The sequence below is a fragment of the Calonectris borealis genome, chromosome 4 (assembly GCF_964195595.1).
Source record: "Calonectris borealis chromosome 4, bCalBor7.hap1.2, whole genome shotgun sequence".
Taxonomy (NCBI): domain Eukaryota; kingdom Metazoa; phylum Chordata; class Aves; order Procellariiformes; family Procellariidae; genus Calonectris; species Calonectris borealis.
Genome location: NC_134315.1, coordinates 69,565,845 through 69,590,379, shown reverse-complemented (window position 1 = coordinate 69,590,379; position 24,535 = coordinate 69,565,845). Strand labels below are relative to the sequence as shown.

Sequence of the window (24,535 nt, the reverse complement as noted above, 5' to 3'; positions counted from 1 at the left end):
GCAACCTGAGTCTGAATTTTTGAGATAGTTCCAGGGTAGCAATGAATTGGTTTACTTAGACCATCTTTCTTTTTTCCTTTGTTTTTTTTTTTCCCAGAGTGATTTTTTTTTTCCTTCCCCCTCCCCTCATCCCAATTGTTGTAGTGTGTTCCCAACAATTTACTTTTTCCTGCTAGACCTCTGTGCTTCAGAATTTTGATTCCTGCGTAGGTATAATTTGGCAACTATCAGAAAAGATGAATGATTGTTGAAAATGCTGAATATTTTGTATCCTTTGGTTTGCCAAAATGGCACAAATTAAACAATGCAGAAGAAACCTCCATCCTTAGAGCTAGCATTTCAGTTATTTTTTCCATTGTGTGATGGCATCTGTATAATTGTCCATATATTTTTACTCTAAAAATATGAAGCACGACCAGAAAGTAAAAGGCAAACTGCAAGGCAAAGTAAAAATACTTTGTAATTAAAAGCAATGATTCCCATGTATATTTGCAGTGAAATATTAACAAAGAGCGTTGTGGTGTTTTGTGGGACATACAGCTGAGGCATTTCTCTGTTAAGAAATTTTGCACCGGTGTAGCTGGTTTCCACCACATAAATTGTCAGAACTTCAGTGTTCTGACCCCCTTATTCCTATTCTTAAACTTTGCATCCCAAATGAGTAATTTGTGATTGCTGCAACCCGTTATGTAGAAGTAGCTGAAGGAATATTACGGGGTGGGAGAAGCACAGCAACTTTGTTAGGACCATGCTGAGTTGTTGTGGAAAAAACGTGGCACTTACAGTTTCTTTTCTATTTAAAAACAGTCTGTATTGAATATGACAGAAAGTGCCCCAAACCAAAAGCAATGTCTTCTATCCTTTCAGCTTTAAAAACTAACTGTATTTTGATGGTACCTAGTTGAAGAAATGACAGTCAGGTGGAAAATTAATTAATGAGAGCAGCAGCATTTTAATTGGTGAGTTCTCAACTTCTTGATAGTCCATTTGTTTCAGCTGACAGTTTTTAAGGGGACCTCGTTTGTGCTTATCTGTTAGATCAAACCCTTATTATTGTCATTACTTTTTCTTTTGTCAGGGACTGCTGTTTTCCTTGTCTGTTGTACGTGAGTTGTCAAGCAAGTAAAATAGAACCTGCAGCTTTGTTTAAATGACAGCTGCTCAAGCAGAACGCATTTTACCACTTCTTCAGGGTATTTTCTGGATGCAGATCTGTCCATCTGCTCAAGCCATGGGCCATCATTATTTTCTCATTTTATTGCTTTTTTTAAAGTATCATTAATTTACTAATGAATTCCTAGCAGAGGACAGTACAATGGCTTAAGCAAGTTCTACTTTTCATTCAACTGCATTTTCTTCTTAAAGTAGAGCATTTGAATGAAAATTAGATTTGACTTCTTTATGTGTTCATCTGTGCGTCATGCTTCAGTAGACAGAGAAATATACTGAAAAGGATCTTCTGAAATGGCACAATAGATAAGGGTCCCTGCTTTGTTTTTCAGTGATTCCCCTACTAAATTGAAAAGCTGTACTGCACAAAGTATGACCTGAGCCTCACATGTGAGAACCAAATTCTTTGTTTTATAGCTTGTAAAATTTTGCTATGACATGTTTTGGAGTCAACTGCTGTTCAATTTATGGTACAGTTTTGTTTATGTCCTCATGGGCTGGGGAAATGCATTGTCTTCAGAAGGGCTGCATAGCTTTAGCTGGTAGGCTACAATTTAGTAAACAATTCAGTGTTTCCCAAGATAGGGAAGAGCATTTCCAGCACATCATTTCTAGCTCTGTGGGATTAAGTGGGGTAAAATGCATTAAAACATTGTCATTCAAGTACACAGACTTCTGAAAAAAGATAGTAAACAAATCTGTTGAGTAGGATGTTGACCTATTCTTAGTTGCTAGAGTTGTTAAATTGCTCTCATGTTAACATTTAAAACCACAGCTACTGCAGAACAGTATGAGAAAATAATACAAACTTTATGAGAAAATAATAACAAGATTAAGTTTGTAGCTAGAGGTATGATAAACTGTTAGACAAATTGATATGGGAGGTAAGGAACAAACTTTTCAGATACACAAACTCTTGTGTCCCACAAAGACTTGCAGTTGTATGTAAGTGTGAAACTTTTCCCCAGGTCCCTGTGTAATAGATGTTGCTGGTGTTTCACAGCTGGAAAAACAAGTGTGGTGAGATCAAGTGATTTACCCAGGACTCTCAAACAGGTCAGTAGAGCATAAGGGTCACAGTTCAGTAGTCTTTACTCTGAACCCATATATATTTACAGCCATGTTACTTAAGGTTGAAAAAATGCTCTTAGCAAGTTCATGCTCTCAGTGTGACTTATTCCTTTCATATCTAATCTCTCTGTTTTCAGTGACAGGACCCAGTGACCCCTTCTTGACTACTGTTCTGTTGTAATGTCCTGCTTTAAGTAGTAGAAAACTTTTCCTTGATATCTAATCTTCCCTCGCCTTTTGTATATGCATTACTTCCTGTTATGCATGCTAGTTCAGTCTTTATGTTTTCCTCACATATATTGTTTCTTTATTTGTGAAATCTGCAGTGTGTTGCCTGTCTATTTGTGGGTCTTGAGATTTTTGGGGATGGGGATTGAGCTAAAGAGTACTAATGAACTTTTTTTTTTTTTGACCTCATGCAGTTCCCTTCCTAAAGTTTTCTTTCTTAATGTAGCAAGACTGAATCATTTACTCGCTCTGTACTGGTGTAAGCATATGTATTTTCCCTTTACTTTTCTTTGCTCAGAGTGCTCTATTGCTCCCCCCTTGGGTGCACAGTCAAGAAGTAACAATATCTGTGAGTTAAAATGAGAAACATTTTTATAGAGCTTACTCCTTCCATAACTATTCCTGCTGGACTCTTCTAAAACAGATATCATTTGAAGAATGATTGAACAGGGGTTGATAAAACATGTATTGAAAGAAAAATCAGTGTGTTCCCCTGGAATTTATGATTTGGACAATCAACAGTGCACAGGTTGACTAGAAACAGCATTCCTCTTCCAAAACCTAGCTCAGATACTCCATGGTCATATTCCTTACAGTTTACTTAAAAATAACCCACCCACCCCATATTAAAACATAAACACAATTTGTGGATTGAGAATAAAAATTTCAAAACGAAAAACTCATAAGCAATTACAGTACATATTTAGAATAGAAGTATGATAGACATATTCTGTTCCCTGCTGCCATACCAAGGTATGGTTCAGCTGGTGAACAAACAAGGAAAAGAGGAGCTATCATTCATGGTAGTCTGTGGAGAAGGTATGTTATGGAGCAGCAAGAAGAATGTCCTTTTTTCTCTTTTTTTCTCCCATTGGAGCATAAGAATTATGTTAGACAATTCACTGGCAAGCTGCAGAAACTGATGTGATCCACAGTGTTTGCTGTGTGAGGTTTACAAAAATCATAAATTCAATTCCCTTTTCTGTCTTTTGGATTTGTATGTTGTGGGGGACTAGTCTAATGGAGCCACTTGTCCTTTGGAACTGGGTGAGTGTGTTTGTAATTGTGCTCCAAGTGGGGAAAAGCTAGAAGTCCTTGTAGTTTCAGTAAATGATTGTTCACTTGTAAAAAGTCAAAAGCTTCACTTTTCAGAATGCATGATGAGATTCCTGTATTTTTCCTTACAATACTATGGCAAAGCGTATGTATGTTAGTTACTATGTCTTCATTTTCTCTTATGTTTAGATCTCTTTCACTGGTAGAGTAGCATAAAAAAGCTTTAGTTTAGTTATACACCTTTTTAAATTACTCAAATATTTGTAACGTTAATCAGGGATTAACAGTATTTTTGCTTTGTTTCTTCTGTTGAAAGTGACTATTGTAACCTAAAGATTAACCTATTATAACCTAAAGACTATTACAACTTCAGATGACTGAGCTGACCTGCACTGTGGCAGACTGCAATGGCTGGGGATGCGTAATGTACGTATAATGAGAAGACACTGACTGTGTTGCTCATAGCATTACAAAGTCACACTGCTAAAGATTTTTCTCAGCCCTGAATCTATGACACAAAGGTCCTGTTTGTAGTTGTCTAATTGCAACCAGTGGAAGACAAGAGTAATGTTGGTTTTTATGACTTGTTGCTTAGCAGCATTGATCAACAAAAGTACAACCTTTTCTTTTCCTGTAACCTTGGTGAACCCAGGCTTGGAGAGAGCTCACCAGCAGAAGACAAGGATTTCTGAAGTTGTGTGAAACTGTTGTTCAGTGTCTGTTAGCAGCACCTGTGGCAAACTGTCTCCTCTTGACCCCTTCGTTACCTTTGCCCTTTAGTCTTCTCTCTCTCTCTCATCAAGTCTTGGAAGAAAACAGGCACCATCCTAGGAAGGTGTGGAGAACGGGAAGTTTAGAGACAAGCCAACTGTGCTAAGATGTATCCTGCTGCTTATGGGGAAAAGGAGCTGAGCTGGTTCCCAGGCTGTGATGTCAGACCCTCCTCTCATGGCAGGGCAAAGAGACTTCAGCCATCATAGTAAGGATGATTCTTATTTAGGGAAGCTTTCCCAATATTTTGGAGTAGGCAAAATAATCCATAGAGGAAAGGGAAATTAGGATGCAAGAATTTCCTGGTTTACATCTTTTAGGAGGGATTTCACAAACTGAACTAGAAGGGATATTGAATATGTTTGAAAAGGATTAGGGATCTGCACTGAATGTAGATATAGACAATTTTTCCCTTTTTTTTTTTTTTTTTTAATCTGATCTAATCTGGCAAAGCCTATAAAATAAGTGTAAAGAGTAAGTTGCTTTTTTCACCCTACTTCTAAACTGTAAATTGTTAGTCTAACTGGACAAAGGATCTTTAGTGACATCACAAACGGCAACAATTGATGTGCCTCATGATGTCAGAAGCTTAGACTAGGAGCTTTTACTGTTATTCAGATGCTTGTCTTTTAGTTCTAGATCTAAGTAAGAAACAGCTAAGTATTTGTATACTTTTTCTGCCAAAAACGTTATGGTCCTGAGACATCTGTAAGCTTGTGGACATTATGTGGAAAATAATGCCTTGTCAGTCTGCTGGTTTTCTCCTTTCCCCCCTCTCACCTCCACTAGTGACTGCTCCCCTCTATCCACACTTCAGGATTCGCTGATAGCTGTTAACAGCAGTATGGGTCAACATATTAAAAGGTCAGCGTGTGTTTCACAAGCCTGTTATGCTCTGGTGTCCCTTCTCTTCTGAAGTTCAAAGAGAAACTCTGCTGTTCAGCTATCCCAGTCTCATAAAATTCATGGAGAGGACTAATATTGCTGTAATCATACAACTGAGATCAGATACTCATTCCAGGAAAGGCAGCCACACAAGAAACTGGTTTCTGTCCTATGTGTCATGTCAAAAGCATGGCAAGCATATGGTATCTGGCAGAGCTCAATCAAGTAAAATAAACCGCAAACTAGAAAGTGAATAATGTTGCAAATATTTCTATTAATTTTTTTTTAATTGCACAAATCTTAACAAAGTGGTCTACCTGGAAGTCCTGACTGCTATCTGAGACTAGGAGGAATGACTTTCCATGCCCTTGCTTGCTGAACAGAGCAAATTTTGTTCACCAAAACAGGATTTCTGTTTTTTGAGCTGTGGATATGATTTGTCTCTCTGCAGTGAACAACAGCTACTAATATCTGATATCTGCAGGATTCAAAACAAGTAGCTGAAGTCACGTTCATAACTTCCTTCTTAAGAAGGAGGGAACTTAGGTCAAAAATCAATAAGCTTTTAAAAACAGTTTCAGTAAAAGCAAAAAACTTCTTTATTTTTTATAAGTGGTGTGATGCAGAATACCTGACTGGTTCTCTCTATGTGCAGTGGCAATAGAACCCGAGTAGATTTGAAAATTAATGTTTCAGACTTTAGATAATTAAAATATTGTTATCCTTCACCTTTCCTTTTAGCTGTCCATTAGAATGTGGCATTCTCTTATAAGTGAAAAAGTATCTTTACTGTGAGACTCTTTAGTGCTGTCATTTCCACATCTGCAACAACCAGGCAGACCATGCCCACTGTACAGCACTAGCACAGCTAAAAGCCAGTGAATGTTTTATTTATGTACCAAGATTAATCAATTATTCTGAATTATGATGTGTTGAATAGGGAAGTCCCAGTTTCACGTCTTGCAGGATGCACATGGCTTTCAGTTTAGCTGCAGACACTGCTCCATACACCCGTTCCCACCGCACACAATTCCTTGCTGTGTGCTTGCTCATATTAGAAATACTACCGTTTCTCCATACCCTGACATCAGGAAAGGACAGCATTTGAGCACGTGCCTACATGTGATTGAACAGGGGTCCTAGAACACAGGCCACCTGAGTTTTGTTCCATTAGGTGAGTCAGTTTTCCATTTTCGGGGTAGTATATTTCATATGCAGTAAGACAGGAAATTTCAGAGGGAAACTGGAATAATTAAAATAATCTTGTTTGGTCCACTGCCAATTCTTTCATCTTAGAAAACATTGCTCTGGAGACGTGCACAGATCCTGTAAATGAATGTAGTTGGGATAGCTCTCATCTAATATTTTGAACATGTTTACCTTAGTGAGCATCTAAAGTGCACGGACATTTCTGTGGCACAGTTTGAATGGTTTTGGTTTCATAACTTTTTTTTCTTTATTGGCTGCTGCTTGAGATTAAGGCTGGATTAAGTGGATCCTCAGGTTAGTGTGGCATTTCCTCATGTGGGTTGCATCACAAAATCACCCCAAAAGAAAAGATTTTTACAAACAAGACTTGTGTAACTTAAGAAGAAAAATAATTTTGCATTGGAAAGCTGAAACAGAGATTTAAATACTGCACAAGCTGGATAGAATTAAGGCTACTCTTGTTTTTTAGTTTCTAAATCTAAAAGCTGTAACATTTTCTCTCCTCCTGTGCTTAATCCAGAGTGTTTGTAGTAAACCACCTTGTTTGCATACCAAGAAATTGCAGTGGAGAGAAACAAATTGCTACAAATGGCAAGGTAAATCTTTTTATTCTGAAAATTATTCCTCAGCCAACTTCTCAGTAACTTCGTTTTCTACATGATTTTTGATGAAACAGTGACAGTGATTCACAGAGAAAACAATTGCTTAGAAAGTTTTCTTGCGACGACGCTGCTGGAAGGGCAGTGAACGTGACCGGGAACCTGGGGGCTAGCTGGGAGCAGCTGCAGTCCTTACGTCTGAGTTGCAGTACTTATAGAGAGCCCTTAGATGGAGCTGTATAGCAGCGCTCAGCCCTTCGGCGCTCGGTTCAGCGTCCCCGGTGGTAGCTCCTCCGCGGGGTCAAACTACATTAGGGATGCGTTTGCCCCAGCTGAGGGTATGCTTTAATAAACTGGTAAAAGGCTTCTTTAGCAACCGCCTAATTTCTTGACGCACTGATCTTGGGCTACTGATGAAATTTAAGCTTTATTCATGAAGCTGTTGGGTAAAAGAAAATTAATTCCAAAATGTTGCATGAATAAGTTGTAGAAGTGACCACCAAGGCCTGTGTGTTCACATCAGTCAAGGCTTTCTGCCCAGGAGAGGAAACGCCTCCCTTTGTTTCCTAAGTGTTATACCCAACCACTTGCTAAGTAATGCATATTCCTGTCCTTTGTTTTCTGTATATCCTTGGATCCATAGCCCAGGTCTAAAATTTTACTATAGTTCAATCTGGAGAACATGGATAAGCTGTCTCTGGGCACTGTTAATTAAGATCAGTAAATGCGATCTGTCAGTAGAGACGTATTAAATATTAAATTCAAACATGGATTTCAATAACTGCTATAATTTAATTCTTATAAAACTTGAATCATGTAATGCTTAAACATCTGTGTCAAATATATTGCTGTCTATCTGTAAAACAGAGTGCTTTTAAATAATAGCTAAAGAGTTTTTGAGGGCATTTGAGGATCCTCGTGATGGAAGAAGAGTGTTCACCCTGGGAACTTCCTCATATAAATATGGGTGTGGTGTGGTGGCTTTCAGGTTAAATCTTCCACTCTGTGAAACTCACTTTATTTCTCAAGAATTGGGGATGCAGATTTAGGAATTTGAGTTTTGCTGTCAATTACAAAGGAATTGAAATGGAATTTCCTCCAGCGGGATGGCTCTCAAGCCATGAAGTAAGTTTTATTTGGAAGCTGTTGGTGAAATTATGAAAGGGAGTTATTAGACAACTGTCAAATACTGTATCAGTATCTACCCTTTTCTTTTGTAGTGAGGCAGGAGAGAAGTGAAATCCTGAAGATAAATTGATCTCTGCCCCTTGGAAAAGAGTTAAGTGATTGGTTTTTTCTAAGTTGGGAGTATAGCTTTCGTATAGTTTTATTATGTGCTGTAATTTGTAAATGGGTCAGATTGTTTCCCACCTTTTACCACAATTTGAGGGGGTTAAGCCTGAGAATATTCCACCAAAGCAAATTAAATAATTCATGTTTTCAGAATGACTTCATTTAGTCATGACTTTTATTTATTTAGAGAGAGAGAGAGAGAGCTGGTGTTGTTACAGTCTCTGCTCTATTTTTTCAATCTCTGTAACTTCCTATAACCCAATTATTTTTTTTGACCTTTGAAATGTACCAGACTGCATAAACTGAGTATCCACTGTGCGTTCTGCTTGTCCCAGTAATTTTCATCCTATGGTCTCTGCATGCTGTTATTTTAGGTGTATCCTTTGCCATTATGTGAGTTGTTAACATTACCCGAAATTCCGCTGGCATGTAGGTGGGAACAAGTACTGAGCTTTTCCTTCTTGTGCGTTGAGAAACTCTGTAGCTGAGATCACTGACAAGTTAAATGTTACTGGGTGGTGACTTGTAGCCTAAAGCTAGTGGCTGTTATTTAAAATAGGGAATCTTGTAGTTGTGCTCAATATGTTCTTCCAGCCGCAGCTGAATTTTTGCCCTGTTAAAATCCTTAAGCAGCTGCAGCAATGTGTCACTCTGATCTGGCATTTTGCATCCTCAAAGCTCTGCTCAAATATTTGAACTGAGTAAAGCACTCCACTGAGCTGAGAGGTAGGCGAGTGTCACTACAAGTTTACAGAAAAAGAAACAGCCCCCGAGAGGTTAAAGCGACTTTCCCTCATCATGCAGCAAGTCAGTGGTGGAGCTGGAATTACAGCTCAGGAGGTTCCTGGCTTGTGCTACACTACAATGCTGTGGAGAAAGGTCATTTCCCAAAATAGTACAGAAAGTTCCCGTTTGTTATTGATAATAGGGCAACAAAGGGCTCTAGATGTATTAAGAGGTCGCTATATAATGTCCTTATTAATACACAATTAGTAACCTTGCAAAATTGGCTACATCACATTTTTCTGGGGCAGTATCACTTCCACAGTTAGTTTTGTCTACTATACTCTTGATAGGTATTTTTGTTTTGGCTCTTCTAGCACAATTTTATTTAAAGTAAATAGGGACATTTACAAAGTAGGCAGAAATAGCCTCCCCATTAACAGTCACATTAAACTGCGTATTTAGCTGACCTTTCAGATCAGTGCAGCTCCTCTACTGCGATCAGTACGTGTTTGTGGGCTCGCGGGCAGCAGCCGGGGCACTTTCCTCTGCCACTTTGAAGCCATTGAGCAGAGCTCTATCTGCCTGGGGAGAATACAGAGGTGATAGAGGATTTTGGTGGCAACATTTTCCCTGTGTTGTGTGAGACGGAGCCAGCGCTAGTATACCTGGGCAGCGTAGGAGCTGAGGTGCAAGCCTGGGAGCCCACAGAGGTACCAGATTTGGCGATGGTCTTTAGGCCTTCCAGGGAGGAAGGCAAACCCCATCCTCACCCAGTGGGACAGGGAAGAGGATGCTGAATACTTGTGAAGGGGTTTTCATTGAGAGTTGCTGGATCTTGCAGATTTTTTTTTTTAATCTGCCTTTTATAAAATGCTATTGATCCCCTTTGAACTTATTGGCTTCAGCAGTGTACTTAGTGAAGCTTTCTGTTTCTTGTTTTTCCTCTAAATGAATTATTTGAACTGCTAGGTTACTTAGCAAATTCAAAATAGTCACTGAGTAGTGAGTATGAAGCTTGAGTTTATTTTTTTACTGAGCATCTAGATCTATGCATCTGCAATTGAAAGAAGAACAAAATGGTATTTTCTCTTAGCCAAGTCTGAAAAATTGCAGTGAATAACGGTGGGAAGAACAACATTCACAAAACAAATAGTTACTGAATCAATTACTCAGCCCCGTTTTGGTTTGAGTTTGGGTGAAGTGTTTCCAAACAGGCAAACACCAGGGTAAAAAAAAATGGAAAACAAAATATGTAAGGAAAGTTAAGGAACCAGAGCATGTATAGCATACAGAAATGGCATCTTTATATCTGCAGATATATGTATTTGAATTAACAAAGCAATAGGAGCCTTATGTGCTGCATTTGTTTTTTAATGCTTGTTGGTTGAAGTAATTGGATCTATTGTTGTGGGCATCGGGAATGCCAGCTTGGCTCTTACGGTCACTGACTTGTGAACATGACCTTCTGGAGGTCAAAACACTGGAGAGCTTGCTCTGTTTAATTCTCAGAGGTACCAGTCATAGTTATTGCTTTGAAAAAACAACGTAGATGTTCCCTGCCTGTATCTAGTTTGTTGTTTGTACTGAATTGTGGTGTGGTTTTTTGGTGGGGCTTTTTTTTTTTTTTTTACTAATTCACCTCTTAACTATTTTCAAGTGAATTAAGATTTTTTGAGTTATGTTGTTTTGTTTTTTATTTTTAAACTGAAATTGAGTTTTCACAACTGAAGTTGGTTAAATGACTGAACAGAGATTGAACTGTAAATGTTACTCAGTGTTTTTGAGTGATGTTTTGGTACTTGATCAGGCATCCTGCTTTCATTCTTCCTGGTGTTGAAGTCAGCCAGACATAGTCAAACAGTCCCACGCAGGAAAAACAGTGTACTTTCAGTGAGAGAGAAAAAAAAAAAACCAAACTTTTATGATTGTTGCCAAATGATTCATGGTAATTGCTGATGGCTACATAATTTCAGCGTTGAGTGCATCTGCCTTCCCTACTAGGGAACTCCAGAGAGACCTGAGTAAAACATCCTAGGAAAAAGAGACAAATGATCTCTTTAGAGTCTTTCAGTTCACGCTGCTGGTCTTGCCGTTTGGGCGGTGCGAAGCTTGAGTCCTTGTGGCAGAAAGAGAGGTTTCAAGGTCTGTGTGGTTTGTGTTTTCTGGCATCAGATGGCTTAGTGGTTCCTCTTGCTATGAATCCTTTCCAAGAGCTAGGGGAGTTGCTGTCAGTCCTCAACTTTCATCCTACAAACCTGTCAAAACATATAGTATTTTAACACCAAGCGTGACATGAAACAACACATAGATTTTGTGATCCATCACCAGATCTGCTGGACTTAGAGCAAAGCAGTCATGGCATTGGTGATTAGATTGCCTCCTGTAAGGTTCCTGGATAGTTCAGATGGGAATACTTGTATTTCCTCAGAACTTCTTTATCTCTCCCTAAAAACCCACCAAGATATAGCTACCATGTTGCCCCTATCAAAGATTCAATTTGAGCTGATTTGAATGTTTTTTTTTAATCCTGGTGAATAACCTTCTTGCACCACAGTGCTCCTTAAAAATGCTCACATTACCAGCTGAAGTCTGCATCTGCTATAGAGCTCTTTGGGATCTGTGGGTAGGCTTACTCTGTCTAGGTAGTAGTGATGTTTTTCTGGAATTAGGAGAGTTTAGACCTCCTTAAAACTGGACTCCTATTTACAACAGATTTGAATATTTTTATGTCTTGCTAGAGAGCCTTATTTTTTCTCTGCTGCTCTATGGCTTGGTCAGGGAAAGCAGCATGCTGTATATCTGCCTGCGCTTGTTTGGAACTGAAGCGGTGCACTGTGTGTTGTACTCTGATTTACAGCCAAGGTAAAAGGAACAGCCACTTGTTACCATCTTTTTTTCCTCCTCCTCAATATGTCAAACTGCTCTCTGTTCCTTCAGAAGTGTATTGGACTACTCAGAACCAGGGGAAATACACTAAAGAAAATGATGAGCAGAGTCCTAAATCAAGTGCTCAGGTCTCATTTTCTTCTGGGTTCTGCATTTCTGACTTGTTTTTGACCAGGACTTTTTCACTCATTTGTGATGGGCGAGAACTACTGAGGTTATAAAAGGTTTTGCAGCTGGAGGAGAGAAGATGCAGGGCTGGCAAGATCAAGACTCCCAGCTGTTGTGTAAATAACTTTAAGGGCATAACTTTTTTCAAGAGGCCTGTTTGTGGTTAAGTAGTTCAAAGCAGGAAACCTGGGTTTCGTAGCCCTAGCAGATTCAAATCCATTTGGATCCCCCCCTCCCCCTCCCCGCTCATTTTTCCTTGATATCTTTTATTTACATAGTGTGGCCTTGCTAAAACTATCCATCCCTCAAGTTTTCTTTCTGCTCATATTTTAAGATTCTCATGAAGGTGTATTTCTGCAATCTTTCTGGCAGTGAATTGCACTGTGTATTTTTCCCGTTTTTCTTACTTCTGTCTGTAGATGGAAAGCTGCTAGAGCCAGTGTGAAATTCATGCTACTTTTAATTACTAAGAGCAAAATCCCACTTTTACAAAGCTCCTCTCTTCCATTTCCTTCCACACGGTATCTTTGCATCACTGTCTTCTGACTCATTTGGCGAAGGCTGACAGACCTCTCTCTAGCCTGAGAGGGCAGGTTGCAAACCTGGCAGTCAGAGGCACCTGGCAGATGCCGCCCTCTTCGCCAGTGTTAGATGTGATATGGGAAAATGCATTTTTCAGTTGGAGTTAGAAGAGGATCCGCACTAGTCCCTCGCCCAAAATCCCGACCATTTCTCTTCAAAAGATGCTGAACTTCTATTATGCATCTGAGTGGCTGGTGTCACAGTATGAAGTCTTTATTTATAGATGTATATAAACAAAAATCAATCTTCCTCTACAAATTGTCAAATTGTATTTCCCAAAAGCTGAAGAATCTGCAGTCCATTAACTCTGGAGTTAATGAGTGAGTCTGAGTCTCTAGAAAGAGCACCTTTTGTTCAGAAAGACTTGTTTGTTTTAATTTGGCTGCTGACATGGGTTGTCTGCAGTTTCTTCCTGAAAAAAAATGAAGAAAATACTGCTGTTAAAGTGTTTTCTAAAAAAAAAGTCACTGCACTGTGGTATTTAATGTGTTTGCATTCTTTCGTATTTTTAGTAAAAGAAATCCTGTATAGTTGGGGGGACATATGATATAGTGGCAGCACAGACAAAATAAGATGTGCAGTCGGGGGATGAGGGTGGCTAATTACTTAAATAAGGTGTTCATCTTCTGACATTATTTGTGCAAGGAAGAGGGTCGATCATTAGAAGCAGGTGCCCTGAGCAGCTGGTATGGCTGTCTGCTGTTCACCTTTCCAGGACGTGGGTTTGAATTACGCTGTACTGTTTGATCATAAACAGGAAAAAAGAACCATATTTTGAACTGGAAGTACCTCGAGGTTAACTTCCATGCCTTACAAATTAAGAAAATTCAGGTGTTTTACTTCAGGGCCAGCCTGCGAAACATGGTGGATGCATTCCCCATTTCCTAGTGAGGCTGCATTAATCTATTTTCTGACACCTCTCATGTCCAAAATAACCTGCAGGCTCTGTCAGGGCACAGCCATATTGAGCTTGCTGGTGAGAAAGTGTTGGTTTCGGGTCCTCCTACAGCTCTTTGATTAGAGCCTCCAACTCCTGCCTCTCCGTTCCTGGAGAGTTTTATTGCCAATCTCAGGTGTTACCACCTGAGTCTCAGGTCCTCCCTTTAACGACCTGAAGACTGGATGGGGTCTGGCACATGCTTGATTGTCCATTAGAAAGAGAAATTGTGCTTATTATCAAGAACACTGAGAGATATCAGTGTGGGCAAACGGATGGTGTGCGGACAGGCTGCTGTCCTCTCTTGGGCCGTCTCTGCCCAGTGTCCCAGATTGCCTGCTGGAGTGGAAAAGGGTGAGACTTTCTTCCCTGCAGTTTCAGAGCACTTAGCAGCTGTCTCCGGCCTGTGCCTGTGGGTGGGAGGTTTCTCTGTGTTCTCCCACCTTCCTGGGAGATCTTTCAAAGACGTTTGAATACGTGGGAGGGGATCTTTCCTTGAAGGTAGCTTTCTTCCGTGGCTGTCCTATTTATTGCCAGGAAGGAAAGGGGAAACAAGGCTACCATCAGAATTCAAATTGAATGCTTCCTTGGGATGGTGTAAGATTTCAGCTTTCACTTGACTGACAATGTTAATTGCGTTATTGGGTGTTGTAGGTCCTTTTCCCTTTTATGTTAGCAGGAAAGAAGTCTTCAGAAAGTCCCCTTGCATTACTGGGCCTGTGATGAGAAGATTTGAGGGACTTAGCAGCCTTACTGGAGAAGGAGGGTAATTGATTTGAGTTTGTTACGACACTGCAACTTGTTACAACAAGTGGGCCACCTTCTGCAAGAATAGAGCAAGAGGAGACAAGGTATGTGCACTTCTGTGAGTACTGTTGGGGTGGAAGTTCTCTGGCTTTCAGCGTTTGCACAGTAAATTCAATGTCAACATATGTACAGACAGCAGATCTCAGAGGAGTTAGAGGTAAATAGCTTTTCTTTTTGAGGTTTCTAGAAAGAGCTGCAGAGCTCAGGGATTTCTTTGAGTGTTTGGCCTGTCATGAATTGGCAGGTGACTTGGGAGGAGGTAGTCCCTGGTCATTTGGCAGTGCCAAGGGCGAGCTTTGAACCATGCAAGCTTTTGGCAGCTAGGGAACATTCAACTTCAGAATCCTGACCTCTCTTTGGCTGCCAGTGACAGTTTTTGGTGATCTACTTTATTTTTATTTGGTCATTAAAAGTAAAAGTTAGGTGTTTCAGTTCATCTGTTAGTCTAGCCCAGGAAGCTAAAAAAGTCCCATGGGAAACAAATTTTCTGAACTATACAAAAAACCACTCCACCCATTTTGTTTTGGCTCCCTAAACGTGGAGGATTCTTGAAGTCTCTACCACCAAATAAGAGCCTGGATCTTGACAAGCTATTGATTAAGTGACAAAAAACTAATGACAGCACTCACGTAACTTGTGCTGCCAATGGCAAATATAAAAGCTGAGGAACTGGCTATTACAGTGACAGAATCAAAAATCCTGATGGAAAACGTGCAGTTTCTAAAGGATGCTCAGAAAAACCTTTCTGTGTAAAAGATTTTGGGAACCAGATCCAAAGGCAGTTGGTCAGAACGTGGCCAGTGGCGCTCATCGTCAGGAACCACAAATTCTGCTCCACAGGAAATTCCTGTGTCTTTTAAAACTTGTCTGACAGCAAAACATTCCGCTGGAAGGAACCTCTGACCAATCCCAATTTCTGGATTTTTAAAAAAGTCTTCTTTCTTCTAAAGTGTTAGTCAGTAGCATTTACCCTGAGAGCAGGATACTGGCTGGAATTGAGGAACGAATGGGCCGATCTAGCAGGGTCAACCCTTTTACCACATATGGAAGCCAAGTGTGAGCAGAGTGAGCTTTTCATGTAAGTGGAGAGGGCCAGAGGAGGGTAACAGCGATGATCACAAGTACGAAGTGGCCTCTGCTTGTGGCGAGAGCAAACGGAGTGGGACTGTCCAGCGCAAGGGGCAGCAGCAGGCAGCCATAAAATAGCTTGGGGAAGGCTGATCAGGAGCTGGTTTTGCAGTGCAAGTAGTGAGGGGGGAATTTAGTGTATCACTGCAGCGAGAAGAAAGTACTTTTTTACATAGTGGGTTTACATGTAACTTGTGGAACAACGCGGTGCTGGAGATACGAATAGGTTTAAAGAAAAGACGAGGTTCGGTGACAACAGGTCAATCCTGCCTCTGTATCGTAAGTACTTATGTCTCGGGCAGTCACGTTAGGAATAAGTCAGATGTGATTTACTATGGCAGCACCAAAGGGACCTTAGTTAATTAAATAGAGCTTAGAAGAAAAAATGAGTGGATTCTTTTTTTCCTGTTAAATTCCTTGTTACATGAGTTGAGCTGGGCCGGGATACTGGGAAAGCTGTGGCGGGGGGGTGGCTTTCCAGGTACACACGCTACCATGCCTGCAGCGTGCCCATGAAGCAGCTGGAGCCCAGCACCAAGCGAGCATTGGGCCATTAGGTGATGTGTGGGGCTGTTGAGTGTGCTGAGACCACCCACCTGGAGCCGAGTGCTGCCAAGCCTGTGCGCGCTGATGGGCTCACTGTCGTAAAGCAGAGCTGCTGCAACCAAGTTAAAGAAGGTACTTGCGAGAGCTTTAGACGGTAGGTACGCACATGTAGTGTACAATAGCCTTTTGCAGTGCACATGGCATTGTCTTCCTGTTAAAATTGGATGTGAATTAAATTTTATTATGCAATTATTAGCTTTAATAGACTAGCCACAGGAAAGTAACAATGTGTTTATCGCAAAACGTGTTTATCCATAAAATGTGATATCCCAATTTTGGGAAGTGATTAAGTGCACCCTTAATTATATTTTCCTGTTTTGAATGGCTGGAGGACTGTTCTTCCTGGCTCTGTCTATCTTAAAGAAATCTGTCACTTTGAATAAGAATGAAACCTGACTGCTAAAAATGCAATCTTATCGCAGCATCACCACATAACTGGATCTTATTTATTTTTAATTGAAATGTCAACTTAAAAAATGCAGTGCATATTTTTAAATCACATTAACATTATATTTAGATCTTTTAATTAAGTTCTAGGTATGCAGTCCCATAAAAAATAGGTAGCTAGGTATAAAAACATGAAGTCTTAATGCTTGCTTAGTAAATATTCAGAGTGCAAACTGGCATCACTCTAACACCTGCAAATAGAGCTATTCTGGTACGTTTTAAAAGTGCCACTGGCATGAGTGACAGCCACCAATGTATGCATATTATTTCAGAATCACACTGATGGAGGGAGCACTCCTGCAACTATTTATCTTTACTTATATTCCCATGCCATTTACATTTTTCTTCTCAATTTCAGGAAAAAAAGATACTGTGATTTTATTGCTAAAACAACTACTGCTTCTAAATGTGATGGAATGCTATTGTACGCTGTGTACTGGAAAGTCTAGATATCAGGAAAGTGTTAATCCCTGCAATACAAGAAATACAAGACATGTATAGTTTATCATAATTTATTTTGCTGGTTCTAGCAAGAAATTCTGCATTAATCTACCCACACAGTTTTAGAGAAGTTAGTCCTACAAGGAAGCGAAATGACTTTTTGCTTTCTCCTCAAGCAGCGCTTGCTCTCAGTACCCAGACAAACTCCGTGTGCCTGACGCTACACAGCGTGAGACGTGCGGTGGCGTGGAGGTGCCCGAGGCTGGCCCCGGTGCTGCCGGCAGGGCAGTGCTCTGCTCCAGCCCTTAGGTCTGGCTTTTTGGCAAATCAGCCAGCGTTAGACATTGCACTGGCGGCGCTGCTGTTGTGGGTGTTCAAGGCAGAGAGAGGCAGCAAGCCTCTTCTGAGTAGGGGCTAGACCAGGCTCCTGTGGTTATTTGTGGCAAAATGCTTAAGGAGGCAGTGAGAGCAAGCTGGGGAAAACACGCTCGTGTTCATTCGTGCAGTTACGCATAAAGAGGTTCTAAAGTCCTACTCGACTATGCGTGAGCACGTTAGTTACAGCTTTGACCCTCCCAACTGGCTTCCTGTTAAATCTGTTAAAAAGCAAATTCTTCAGTCTAGTGTGTGAATGAATGTTCCAGTCTTAAATAACAGGGAAAGAATCAAGAAAGTATTTGATTTTTTTTTTGACCAGCCAGAAAGCGAGGCCTATTTTTGGTTTTGGTCACATTAGGCTGTGCTGCAAACATTGGCATGAAGGTCTAGGGGCTCAGCGATAAAGAGCATTTTTCTATTCTTTATTTAAACAGGCTCTTTCCCAGAAGAGTAACAATCCAAAGTTTGCAGTTTCAGTGAAACGCTGTCCGAGAAGTGCTGGGGAAAAAAAGTATGTGATAGAAAGTAGAGGTTTGAAAAGTAAAGTAGTGCAGAACTACATGCAAACAACAGAGGATACTACAGGAACTCAAAGTCTTTTTTCATTAACTATAGCCTAAATTGGAAAAACTGTTGTTTTTACGGGTTTTTTCCCAGAGTTGTGCCATATGTTGCATTTTAATCACGGTTGAGGGGGAGGGAAATGGAACAATTAAAAAAAAAAAAAAATCCAAAACAAAGCAAAACCACCTCCAAGCATGGAATGCCCTCCCCCACCATCTTAAAGTAGGGCAATGGGCCGCAGAGGCTTCACAAGGCTGCAGAGAAGTGCCAGAGTATCACTTTGTGCTCTTCCGCTGTACAGTTGTTGGGTTTTTTGGGGGGGGGGGGGGATTTGTGTTTTCATTTTTTTTTGTTTGTTTGTTGTTTGGTTGGTTGGTTTTTTTAACTTAATGAAACATTTCCAGTTGGTGTGTCCCTCCCCCCCCCCCCGCTACTGCTCAGCTCCAGCTCTAAATTATCTTTTTTCTTTTTTTTTTTTTTTTCTTTTCTTTTCTTTTTTAAAATGGTGGGTACTTAAGAGAGTCATACATGTAAGTATAGCCACTGCCGGATTGGTCAAAGGCAGCTGTTGTGCACATGTGGAAGCACAACAGCTGCACTTCTGATCTAGCAACTGGACGGCCTCCTAATACACACAGCAGTATGTTCCCAAGAGCTACGCAACAAGCCCACAAGCCAAGTAAAATTCTGGTCTTTGGTTCAGGTGTAACCTCTTAACTCAGCCTAGATTTGCCAGGACACGTGTGATGTCTGAGCCGTCCTGACTGGCTCGATGCCAGCGGTGCCGTACTGCAGCCGGTGCGCGCTCCTGCGGAAACAGGCTGCTCCCCGCAACCTCCCACCAGGATTTTTAGGCCAAGATTTTTAAAAGCAGCTAGTGGATTTGTTTGGTCAAGATGAGTCGCCTTGAAGATGCTCACCTTTCGGGGGCCATGGAACTCGGGGCACTAGACCCACCCCCATCCCTTTTCCAGGGGCTCCTGCTGGGCACTCAGGCCTCGGCTGCCCCACGTCCAAGGTTAGCTGTCACTTCTGGCATTTTTAGATGCTTCACTGGTAGGTTCTAAAACTTTGATGCAAAAGACGACGCGGCTCCCCTTGCAGACTCCTTGAGTGCCTCCGCGATGGGAAGGTGACATACCTCTTACTGCAGCTCCACGGACGCTGTAGTGGTTGGCAGTCCTCCGGGTAGGAGTGATTGCGCTGGGGTTTTATTAGCTCTCAGAAAATATATAGCAGGGAAGAGGCTGCGCGGGCTCCTGCGTGGTCTGCCTGAGCTCTCACCCCTCGGGCCAGAGGCTGGATTGCTTTTACAGCCAGTACTTAACCTTGCTGCTGAGACTTGTCAACAGGGAGGCCAATTAGCAGCAGATATGATGGTGGGTGATATAACGCAGATGTCTGTTTGTTAGGAGCACAACTGATATGTTTTTAACACAACATGTATTTTAAAACATGGCTCTGCATAAATGATGCCATCCCCTGCAAAAGAATCCCTCTCTACAGTCACGCGTTACAGAAAATTTTAGGGTTTTTTTTTCCCAAAGTCTCTTAAGCCTTGTTCTGCTGGGCTCATGATAACTATGGCAGGTGTAGGATTATAAGAAATAATTCTGCTTGAAAAAACATCCACTTTTAAGTTAATTATTATTTTTAACATATATGGTATATTAAAAATATATGTAGATGCAGAATGAAAACAGGGCAGTTCTTGCTGTCCTGAGAGGGTCAATACACAAACCCAGATGGTATCTATCACCACACACGTATATTGGTGTATGTATCAGAAAAGACAGATTAGGGAAATTTGAGTCAATTGATTAAAATTGTGCAGGTCTACGAGCATGTTATACCCACCTGCTGCAATGGACAGTGGCTATCACATATCAGCACGTGACACTAGTACCCCTATTTGGGTGCACATAGGGTTCCTCTGTCAGATGTATGTTTTTTTGGTAAAGCTAGAGAGGCTGATTGCAAGAGAAGGGTTGATGTTTTGGTTGAGATTGGGCCTGAGCTTTTAAACAAAAGTTTACAGTAAGACTCAAGGGCCGAAGCCACTACAAGGCTTGCGCTGAACTGCTAGCTGACTGCTTACGCAGGCAGGGTAATTCCTACAGGCATTGAGACACTGTCAAATAGCGGGGAGTACGCCGCTTCCAGAGACAGCCGTGTCCCCTCTCCTCTGCCAGCCAAGGTGCTCTTTGACTCCCTGCTTGTTTTAACCAAACATTTGAACCTACATCTTAAACCATTGTCTCAATTAAATGAACAGTTATAATAATTTACAATAGAACTGTAACAATTTACACAAGCGGAAGTCTGTTTTTAAAACTATCACTATATAATCAGGGCTTAGTAGATCAATCTCTGAAATACCTTTCAAAATTTTTCCGGCAAATTTGCATGATCATCTTTTAATTGCTAGGATAACTATTTATGTCTAGCGCAAAAAAAAAACCCACATAGAGTATGGCTTTATATTTTCTATTACAGATACAGTGCGAGAGGAAAGAAAGACCATCTCTTCTTGAACGTGACTTACCATCCTAATGTCAAAGCTAGAGCTGCCTTCCCTTCACCTAATGGTCACCAGCAAAAGGAGGAGCACTGGATTCAACACACAAGCTGTTAACAGCACCACATACTCTAACCAGGTACTGATAGAGGCCCTAGAAAATTAGCATCCACACCCCAGTAGAAATAACTGTGAGAATTTTTCAGTTGATTAGCCCTTAACACTGCCTTAACTGAGGGCAAAGGGCAATCTACATGTATTTAATGTTAACACTAATTTATCTGAGGAAAATTTTAATCTAATGAATACCCAGATTTTTTTTTTCCTTGGTTAGTGTTTAAATACGCTAACTTCCTTTTAGAATGTTCAGTATCTTTTCTTGTTCAGTGGAGCCAATAATATCTTTGCTTCTTGGAAATTTGTCTGCTCTTAGGGTTTCCTCCTTTAGCATCCTCTGTGCATTTTAATTATTTTGTTAATCTTTGGTGAAAAAAACCAGCTTTTTCTAAAACGCTGACAAAATGCGTACATGATATTTTTACAATTAAAAAAATAGATTTCCACTGGAATCTTTTAACGCACAATGTTCCTTTATTCACTGCGTAGCTCCTCTTTAAGAAAAGAGTTCTCCTGATTTCATTGGGGCTACTCCCAGGCAAGGCCGGGTTCACCCAACTTAAGGTTCTGACTTTTGAACTGCAGCGCTGAGGGCAGGGCCGGAGAGCTCCATCATCCCCCCGACTGAGCAGACTCCTCGGAAGAGGCGTTATCCCCCTTGCAGAACTGACCTGGCAGGGCGGTACCATACAGAGCCGACAGAGAGAAGTCCTACAGCCATCCCAGGAGTATGGCGCTCTGTCCTTATCAGTAGTAGTAACCAGAGCTTTCCTTTTAAATTTCAACCATTGATAACATCTTACCTTTTTTCTTCGTATCTTCTTGTCTTGTAGGAGAATCCTTTCCCCCTCTCTCTAAATCATCAAGCCTAAATCTATTTAAGGTGAAAAAAGAGAGGAAGGAAAACCAAAAAGAAACAAGAATATAGCCAACCTTTTTAATTAGAGTATATTGTACTTCCAAACTGGATACACTAGAAATTGGCAATGCAACATAAGATGCAAAGGAATATACCAGTTACTGTCAAAATGACCCTGTACAGCCTTATAATGCAAAAAGCTTTATACAATACAAATTTTTATTAATGTACACAAACCTTGACAGAATGATATTTGAACATAATACAACAAGTAAAAAAAAAAAGACAGAAGAAAGGAAAAAGTGCTGAGAACTTTAACTGAATTACCGAATGGAAAAACACGCTAGCTTTCCTTAAAGAATGCATAGTGAAAACCAGTATGAAATTACCTTTATGGTGGGGGGGAATTTATCAGAACTGTTGGTCATTAGTCGGTAGGGGGGACCTCTGGAGAACATTCCTTTCTTTAGCCTTGAACTGCAAACCAATTATTTTAATATGCATGAGCTCTGATAAATACTGTTTTTTTTTTTTTTCTTAAAAAAATAAAAACCTCCTAACACACTTTTCCTTACAGAGAAAACTTCTATAACTTGCCAGAAAGAATTAATTTATCCTTTCCAAAGTGCTAAATAAATTTCCCAGGTACATTAAACATTACTGTGTCAGATACTGGTACAGCGGAACATTGCTGAACGCGTGGTGTTCGCATGCTGACAACTCATTCTTGGAAGTTCCAGCCCTATTTAAACTGCCGTTTGGTTTACATAAAGTGTCCTACTAATATTCCTACTTCTTCCTCATAGACAGCTGTACTTTACCTGTCGGTTTGAAAAATAAGCTTTTTGATTTGGAAGTGTTTGCTTTTCTATGGTGGGCTCGGAGATATATGCATTGAGTGTATTTTAAAGAACTGGTATTGTTTCTGGATGCAGCTTGCATATTTCATGCTGTCGAGACACTCAATTTTTTATGCTTTGAGTATTTACTAATACAGCATTTTCTGTTTTGTCTGTACTCCGGGGGCGGGGGGGGGGTTACCAGGAGTTCTGATGGAGTAAAGCATGGCAAACAGGGCCCTGAGTTACGTAGGTTGTTTACAAAGGTTTATACATACTTTGGAACAGATGGCTTTTCTTTACTGCGTAGACAGACAGAATGTGCCACATGCTCATTAGAATCAAAACTGTCTGCTGGAATGTAAACAAAATTGGTGGGACTTCTCTGTCCTTTAATTAATAATTCCAAATCATAACCTGCTACTATTATGGATATTTCCCCCTTGTAAATAGCTTCCAGTATGTTAACAGGAGTGCACAGATTAGGATGTCCTCCCCGAACAGGAAGAGTTTGGTCATGACAGTGGAGAATGTTTGGCCATCTCAGTGCAAAACAAATGTAGGAATCTTGCAAATGATGCAAGTTTTGCATCAAAAAAGTATTTCTAAGCAAGCTTCATTTAAGAACTAATGAAGATTGAGTTGTGTTTCTAGTTGTGCATATGGCTAAGAGCCCTTGTGGACCAGAAATGCCTTCCTGAACTGGGGCATTGCTTTAGTGCTGTCACGAACAAGGGGTTGGCTCCAACTGGCCTGTCAGATCACCCCCATCCCACAACAACCTGCAGAAGTTCCTTCAGGACAGCATGAGGGTGGGTGGATAGCACGTTAGATGTGACTCAGGGCACCTCGTACAGTGGCTTGGCCAAGGGACAGAGAGGGGACTCGGACAAAAACTAGGTCAGACATTTCTAATACCTGGTGAAAGACAGCAAGATCCGAATCCAAGAGACCCCACGGAAAATAATAATCCAGTGCGAAAGCTTTGCTGTAAGTCACATGATAATTTTGAAATGTTTCATATGTTATACTTCCAATTTTAATGCAGAGTGTTTTTAATCCTGATCTTTCTTCCCGGATATTAAGTTGTCTAAGAAGCACAAATCAACTAACAGTCGGTTAGCTTCTCTTAATTTAAGATCACTCTTGGCGTTTTGAGATTAACAAAGGTTATACAACCAATCCGCATTTGCTTCTTCCTGCAATAAAGTGCTACATATAACATGTCATTTTAATGACCACAAGTAGGAGCGTTAAATAAGTATAAAGTTAGCTTCCTAGCAGTGTACACTCTATCTGCCATTAACAAAAAGGAATAAAGTATTACTAATAACATGGAGGGTATCGATAGGACTGTAGAATTTGCAAGTACAATTGAAATACTGAGGGTATAAAAGAGAACTGCATGGTTCAAACAGCATCTTTTTATAGCTTTATATTTCAAAGAAGTTACTGGTACCTTTTCAAATAAACAGTCATCTTACCTTCAGCCCACAGATTATTTTTTCTTTTTTTTTTTTTGCAAGTGAGAAACAAACTAGTGCAAGACTAAAGCACTGTGCAAAACTGCCTTTTTTTTTTAGTCTGAGTATTTATACCCAGAATTTATCCATACCCTTTTTTTAATCCCCTTGTTGGATTTTTTTTTCCACCATAGAATTCTAGTTATACAAGTTGTTCCTGCAAACTAAAAGGTAACCACTGCATAATACAGTATATATATATATAATATTTATATGCCCTTTTAAAACAAAAGATGTATGCTGTGGCCCAGACGCAGGTGTTTGTTACACCTGTGTAACAGTTAAGAATTGGGCCTGCTGTGTGGGTGTGTAGACTGCACGCACTGCATATGCGTGTGTGTGTACATACACACGCTCTTCGTTGTCATACTCTCATCCTGCAGTGCTGAAAGCAACTTTTTCCTCATCAGTTCTACCCCAAATCCTCAAACCTTGACAACTGAGTACAAGGCATCAAACAACTAAAGGAAGCTGCAAACAGCACTGAAATGATACACCAATCCACCCTGAACCAAGCGTTAGTCCTTCCACAACTCTACAGTTCAGGGGGAGACGGAGGGAAGGGAGGGAGCAAGTGTGTGAAAAGGGGAAAAGAATAATAATTAAATAAGCCAATACAAGGGATGTGCAAAAGCAATGTCATGGCACACTATAGGCAGACTCTCTTTCACGCACCCGCACCCACACCCGCGCACACACAAAGCCCAAAAATAAAATGCATCAATAT

General features: G+C 40.5%; 1 long non-coding RNA gene across 1 annotated transcript; it reads left to right on the top strand.

The window, feature by feature from the left end:
- Nucleotides 1-1,505: 1,505 nt before the first annotated feature.
- On the top strand, nucleotides 1,506-24,522 carry LOC142082176 (uncharacterized). The gene is made up of 5 exons (XR_012673602.1): nucleotides 1,506-2,226; nucleotides 14,258-14,432; nucleotides 15,998-16,216; nucleotides 20,449-20,609; nucleotides 21,421-24,522. It is a non-coding gene; the product is annotated as an uncharacterized LOC142082176 (long non-coding RNA).
- Nucleotides 24,523-24,535: the final 13 nt, after the last annotated feature.